We start from the raw sequence: 6,553 nt of genomic DNA on the forward strand, positions 1-6,553 counted from the left end.
AGCAATGAGCTCTGCCCTGAGCCTCCTCTTCTGCAGGCTGCACACCCCCAGCTCCCTCAGCCTCTCCTCACAGGGCTGTGCTCCAGGCCCCTCCCCAGCCTTGCTGCCCTGCTCTCAACACCTTCCAGCACCTCAACATCTCTCTTGAGGAGCCCAGAACTGGACACAGCACTCAAGGTGTGGCCTGAGCAGTGCTGAGTACAAGGGAAAAATAACCTCCCTTGTCCTGCTGCCCACACTGCTCCTGAGCACCCTGGCAGTGAGCATTGGGTTCTTATTTGCACCAGTGGCATTGTCTGAGCACCCTGGCAGTGAGCATTGGGTTCTTATTTGCACCAGTGGCATTGTCTGAGCACCCTGGCAGTGAGCATTGGGTTCTTATTTGCACCAGTGGCACTGTCTGAGCACCCTGGCAGTGAGCATGGGGTTCCTGTTGGCACCAGTGGCTTTGTCTGAGCACCCTGGCAGTGAGTATTGGGTTCTTATTTGCACCAGTGGCACTGTCTGAGCACCCTGGCAGTGAGCATGAGGTTCCTGTTGGCACCAGTGGCATTGTCTGAGCACCCTGGCAGTGAGCATTGGGTTCTTATTTGCACCAGTGGCATTGTCTGAGCACCCTGGCAGTGAGCATGGGGTTCCTGTTGGCACCAATGGCATTGTCTGAGCACCTGAGGGTTCCTCAAGACAGCAGATGTCTTGTCCATGATCTGCCCTTCTCCACAAGGAAGGTTGCTTAGAGACTACTACTCAAGCAAGCTGGAAATGCCCTGGGTGTTAACCCAGAGGCAATGTGTGATAGAGGGCAGGTACCTGTCAAATCATTCTTGGCCAGTCCTTGCAGCCATCCATCAGGCCCCTTCTGAAGTCAGGCAATGGGAGGGGGTGCTAAATGAGAGACAGAATCCCACCATGTCCTGCAGCCCTGGCATAACATTTTAATTGCAACTTAAATCACACTTAATCAAGTGCTGGGATTTGGGGCCTTAGACTCTTAACTTATCCATCTGACCAAATGATGAGATGAAAAACCAGACCTCTCAAACATTTCCCTGGAAAATATTAAGGATAAATAAAGGGTACCAAGAAAGGGAGAAAATGTTGTCTTTCTATCACAGGTTAATAATTGGCTGAAGATGTTTACCTGAGCTGTTGGCAATGATAGCCTCTGGCACATCAATACAGGTGGAATACATGCTGTCTGCAAAGAAATACTGAAGAAAAAACACTTTATAGCTCATCCTACCCCCAAAAAAAGAGTGGCCTGATAACAAGAGGCTCTTAAAGGCAAAGCACCTTCCTTCTTCTTTCCCTCTTCATTCTTCCTTCTTTGATATTCCTTCCCTCTTCCTTTTTCCTTCTTCTTTCTTTGATATTCCTTCTTCTTTCTTCCCTCATCCTTCTTCCTTCTTCCCACTTCATTCTTCCTTCTTTTGTCTTTCTTCTTCCTTCTTCCAACTTCCTTCTTTCCTCTTCCAACTTCCTTCTTCTCTCTTCATTCTTCTTTCTTTGATAGTCCTTCTTCCATCTTCCCTCTTCCTTCTTCCTTCTTCCCTCTTCATTCTTCTTTCTTTGATAGTCCTTCTTCCATCTTCCCTCTTCATTCTTCTCTCTTTGATATTCCTTCTTCCATCTTCCCTCTTCCTTCTTCTTTCTTCCCTCTTCATTCTTCTTTCTTTTGTCTTTCTTCTTCCATCTTCCCTCTTCCTTCTTCCTTCTTCCCTCTTCATTCTTCTTTCTTTGATAGTCCTTCTTCCATCTTCCCTCTTCATTCTTCTTTCTTTGATATTCCTTCTTCCATCTTCCCTCTTCCTTCTTCTTTCTTCCCTCTTCATTCTTCTTTCTTTTGTCTTTCTTCTTCCATCTTCCCTCTTCCTTCTTCCTTCTTCCCTCTTCATTCTTCTTTCTTTGATAGTCCTTCTTCCATCTTCCCTCTTCATTCTTCTTTCTTTGATATTCCTTCTTCCATCTTCCCTCTTCCTTCTTCTTTCTTCCCTCTTCATTCTTCTTTCTTTTGTCTTTCTTCTTCCATCTTCCCTCTTCCTTCTTCCTTCTTCCCTCTTCATTCTTCTTTCTTTGATAGTCCTTCTTCCATCTTCCCTCTTCATTCTTCTTTCTTTGATATTCCTTCTTCCATCTTCCCTCTTCCTTCTTCCCTCTTCATTCTTCCTTCTTTTGTCTTTCTTCTTCCTTCTTCCCTCCACCTTCTTCCATCTTTCTTCTTCTGTCTTCCTTCTTTGAATCATAGAATCAGTCAGGGCTGGAAGGGACCTCAAGGATCATCCAGTTTCAACCCCTCTGCCATAGGCAAGGACACCTCACACTAGAGCAGGCTGCCCACAGCCTCATCCAGCCTGGCCTTAAACACCTCCAAGGATGAGGCTTCCACCACCTCCCTGGGCAACCTGTTCCAGTGCCTCACCACCTTCATGCTGAAGAACTTCTTCCTAACATGCAGTCTGACTCTCCCCATTTCCAGCTTTGTTCCATTCCCCCCAGTCCTATCACTACCTGACAGCCCAAAAAGTCCTTCCCTGGCTTTCTTCCTTCTTTCTGCTTCCTTCTTCCTTCCTTCTCCCTTCTCCTTTCTCCCTGCTCCCTTCTCCCTGCTCCCTTCTCCCTTCTCTCTTCTTCCTTCTTTCTTCCAAGACCCCACCTGCAGTTCTATGTCCAGCTCTGGTGCCTCCAGCATAAGGGCATCAGATTGCTAGCACAGATCCAGAGGAGGCCACAAAGATGATCAGAGGGCTGGAGAATTTTCCCTATGAGGACAGGCTGAGAGAGTTTGGGTTCTTCAGCCTGGAGAAGAGAAGGCTCTGGAGACACATTTCAGCATCTGAAGGGACTTTTTATGAAGGTTTGTAGTGCTAGGGCAAGAGGCCTTTAAGCTTGAGAAGGGTAGGCATTAGACTGGAGAGTAAGAAGGAATTCTTTCCAGTGAGGGTGCTGAGACACTGGAACAGATTGCCCAGGGAGGCTGTGGATGCCTCTTCCCTGGAGGTGTTTGAGGCCAGGGTGAATGAGGCCCTTGAACAACCTGGGCTAGTGGGAGGTGTCCCTGCCCACAGCAGGGAGGTTGGAACTGGATGATCTTTAAGGTCCCTTCCAACCCAGCCCATTCCATGACTCTGTGATTCCTAAACCCTTTCAAGTGGATCAGCCTGAGAACCCCAACCCTGGCATGAGGAAACTCTGCTGTGCCAGTGTCATTCACATTCCATCAAACACCTAAATGCCCAGGAGGAGAGGAGGGGACTGCAGAATCATAGAATCAAACAGCTTGGAAGAGACCTGTAAGCTTATCCAGTCCAACCTAGCACCCAGCCCTGCACAACCAACCAGACCATGGCACTAAGTGCCCCAGCCAGGCTTGGCTTCAACACCTCCAGGGACAGTGTCTCCACCACCTCCCTGGGCAGCCCATTCCAATGCCAATCACTCTCTCTGACAACAACTTCTTCCTAACATCCAGCCTAGACTTCCCCTGGCACAACTTGAAACTGTGTCCCCTTGTTCTGTTGTTGGTTACCTGAGAAAAGAGCCCAGCCCTCCTCTGCTTGTATATTGTACATCTGCTTGTCTATTGTGCTAAGCTGTAAATATAAACTTCATTCAATTTCCAGAGCCAGCTGAGTGTAGTCTGGGTGATTTCTGAAGTGTGTGTGGGGGGGTGGGGAACACTCAAACCACCACACTTCCCCAGCACAGCTTGAGACTGTGTCCTCTTTGTTCCTCCTAACATCCAGCCTAGAGCTCCCCTGGCACAGCTTGAGACTGTGTCATAGAATCATAGAATCAAGCAGGTTGGAAGAGACTTCCAAGCTCAGCCAGTCCAACCTAGCACCCAGCCCTATCCAGTCAACCAGACCATGGCACTAAGTGCCTCATCCAGGCTTTTCTTGAACACCTCCAGGCACACAGACTCCATCACCTCCCTGGGCAGCCCATTCCAATGCCAATCACTCTCTCTGACAACAACTTCCTCCTAACATCCAGCCTAGACCTGCCCTGGCACAGCTTGAGACTGTGTCCCCTTGTTCTGTTGCTGCTTGGCTGGCAGAAGAGCCCAACCCCACCTGGCTACAGCCTCCCTTCAGGTCGTTGTAGAGAGCAATGAGCTCTGCCCTGAGCCTCCTCTTCTCCAGAAGAACGATGCTCCTGCACATTTGCTTTGCCCTGGGCTGCTTGGCAGGGCTTGGCCATGCTGCCTTCCCTTTCCCCCTGTTTGCAGGGGTATTCCCTCGCACATGGCTCTCTGCCAAGGCACTTCGGCACGAAGCGCAGAAGCAAATGGCCCATCAGGCCCCGAGTCCCTCTCACCATCAATGCTCTCCGTGTAATGGGAGTGACAGCAAAGGCTCCTGGAGTGACAGCTGCTCCCTATGTAGGCATGAGACTGCATCAAAGGCACCGGGCTGCTCCTAGCCCTTCCCCACATCCGTGCAGATCCAGCTAATTGGCGGGAGCGAGAGTAGCTGAGCTGCCAGTGCGAGCCAAGGAAGTGCTGGGGGTCCAGGAAAAACTGCTCTTGGCTTATGTCACCAAACAGCTTAAGTTTCAATTTCCAAAATGACTTCAGTTTTTACTTAAAATAGCTCTGTCTGCCAAGCAGCCAATTTGGGGAGCTGATGGATGGCAATGCCGCCCCATCTGCGCCGAACGTGATATCCGTTTGGTGTGACCTGTAGCAAAAAGGGAAAGGGAGGGAAGCACTCTATTCCCAACTTCTCCCTGGCACTCTCTGTCAGAATAAATGGGGATAGGGTAGAGAATTAATAAAAGACTAGTTTGCTCACATGGGAAAGGAACAAAGGAAATGATTGCCTCCTACACTGGAGCTGCGCTGAGTGCATCGCTGCGCAGCGTCTTTTATCTGCGTGCTTTGGGACTAGCATGGACACAGGAAGCAAGGCTGATGGGTTTATTCTATACAGGTCCTATATAATCCTAATAAAAGAAGAGCAGATGGAGTCTGAGAAGGCTACAAGCAACCACTTGAGATGCCTAACTGAACGTGAGCGTGCAAGGAGGACAGATAATGCAGCAGCAGCGGCAGCAGCAGGTTGTGACTCTGCCATTGAGCCAAAGCTCCAAGAGCTGGAATTGCAATTCAAATTTGCTCGAATCAGGTTTGCCAGATTCTGAGTTGTTCCTTCTCAACCACCAGGACAAAGCACGAGGCAGATCTTCCAGCAGAAGGCAGAGTTTTTTGTGAGTGAAATAGAGATACCCAGCAAGTTGAGGGGATGATTTTCACTTAACATATTGATAACCCGGGTTGGGATGATGCTACTGACCTTCCACTCAGCATTCTCACCCACTTTTGAGTTTTCCTCATTTTGGAAGGCATAAAAATTTCAACCTCAAGCTACCACTTAGGAGTGCAAAGGCTGACAGCTTGGTACCTGGACTTCAGCAAGGCATTTGACACTGTTTCCCACAGCATTCTGCTGGAGAAGCTGGCGGCTCATGGCTTAGACAGGTGGGCTCTTGGCTGGGTTAACAACTGGCTGTCTGGTTGAGTCCAGAGGGTTGTGGTCAATGGGGTTAAATCCAGTTGGTGACTGGTCACAAGTGGAGCTCAGGGCTCAGTTTTGGGGCCAGCCTTGTTTAATCTCTACATCAATGACCTGGATGAGGGGATTGAATGAAACCTCAGCAAGTCTGCAGATGACACCAAATGAAGCAGACGCTTCAATCTGCTGGAAGGTAGGAAGGCCCTGCAAGGGATTTGGACAGGCTGGAGCCATGGGCTGAGGCCAGCTGCATGAGGTTTAACAAGGCCAAGTGCCAGGTCATGCACCTTGGCCACAACAACCCCCAGCAGCCCTACAGGCTGGGGGAGGAGTGGCTGGAGAGCTGCCTGGCAGAAAGGGACCTAGGGATGTTGGTGGACGGCAGCTGAACATGAGCCAGCAGTGTGCTCAGGTGGCCAAGAAGGCCAACAACATTCTGGCCTGTATAAGCAATAGTGTGACCAGCAGCAGCAGGGAGGTGCTCATGCCCCTGTGCTCAGCACTTGTGAGGCCATGCCTTGAGTACTGTGTCCAGTTTTGGTCACCACAGTACAGGAGGGACATTGAGGTGCTGGAGCAGTGCAGAGAAGGGTGATGAGGCTGGGGAGAGGTCTGGCAGACATGACCTGTGAGGAGCAGCTGAGGGAGCTGGGGGTGTTTAGTCTGGAGAAGAGGAAGCTGAGAGGGGACCTTATTGCCCTCTGCATCTACCTAAAAGCAGGTTGCAGTGAGGCTGGAGCTGGTCTCTTCTCCCCAGTTACTAAGGATAGGACAAGAGGAAATGACCTCATTGAGTCAGGATGTTGGGAAGAAGTTCTTTGCTGAGCAGGTGGCCAGGCACTGGCACAGGCTGCCCAGGGAGGTGGTGGAGTCACCATCCCTGGAGGTGTTTAAAAGGAGAGTGGCTGTGGTGCTTGAGGCTATGGTCTGGTGATGAAGGTTGCTGGGATGAAGGTTGGACTGGATGCTCCTGGTGGTCCTTTCCAACCATAGCCATTCACAGTGATTGGATGTTGTGCTGAGGGATTTGAGTTAGCCAA

The sequence above is a fragment of the Pogoniulus pusillus genome, chromosome 34 (genome assembly GCF_015220805.1).
Source record: "Pogoniulus pusillus isolate bPogPus1 chromosome 34, bPogPus1.pri, whole genome shotgun sequence".
Classification (NCBI taxonomy): Eukaryota; Metazoa; Chordata; class Aves; order Piciformes; family Lybiidae; genus Pogoniulus; species Pogoniulus pusillus.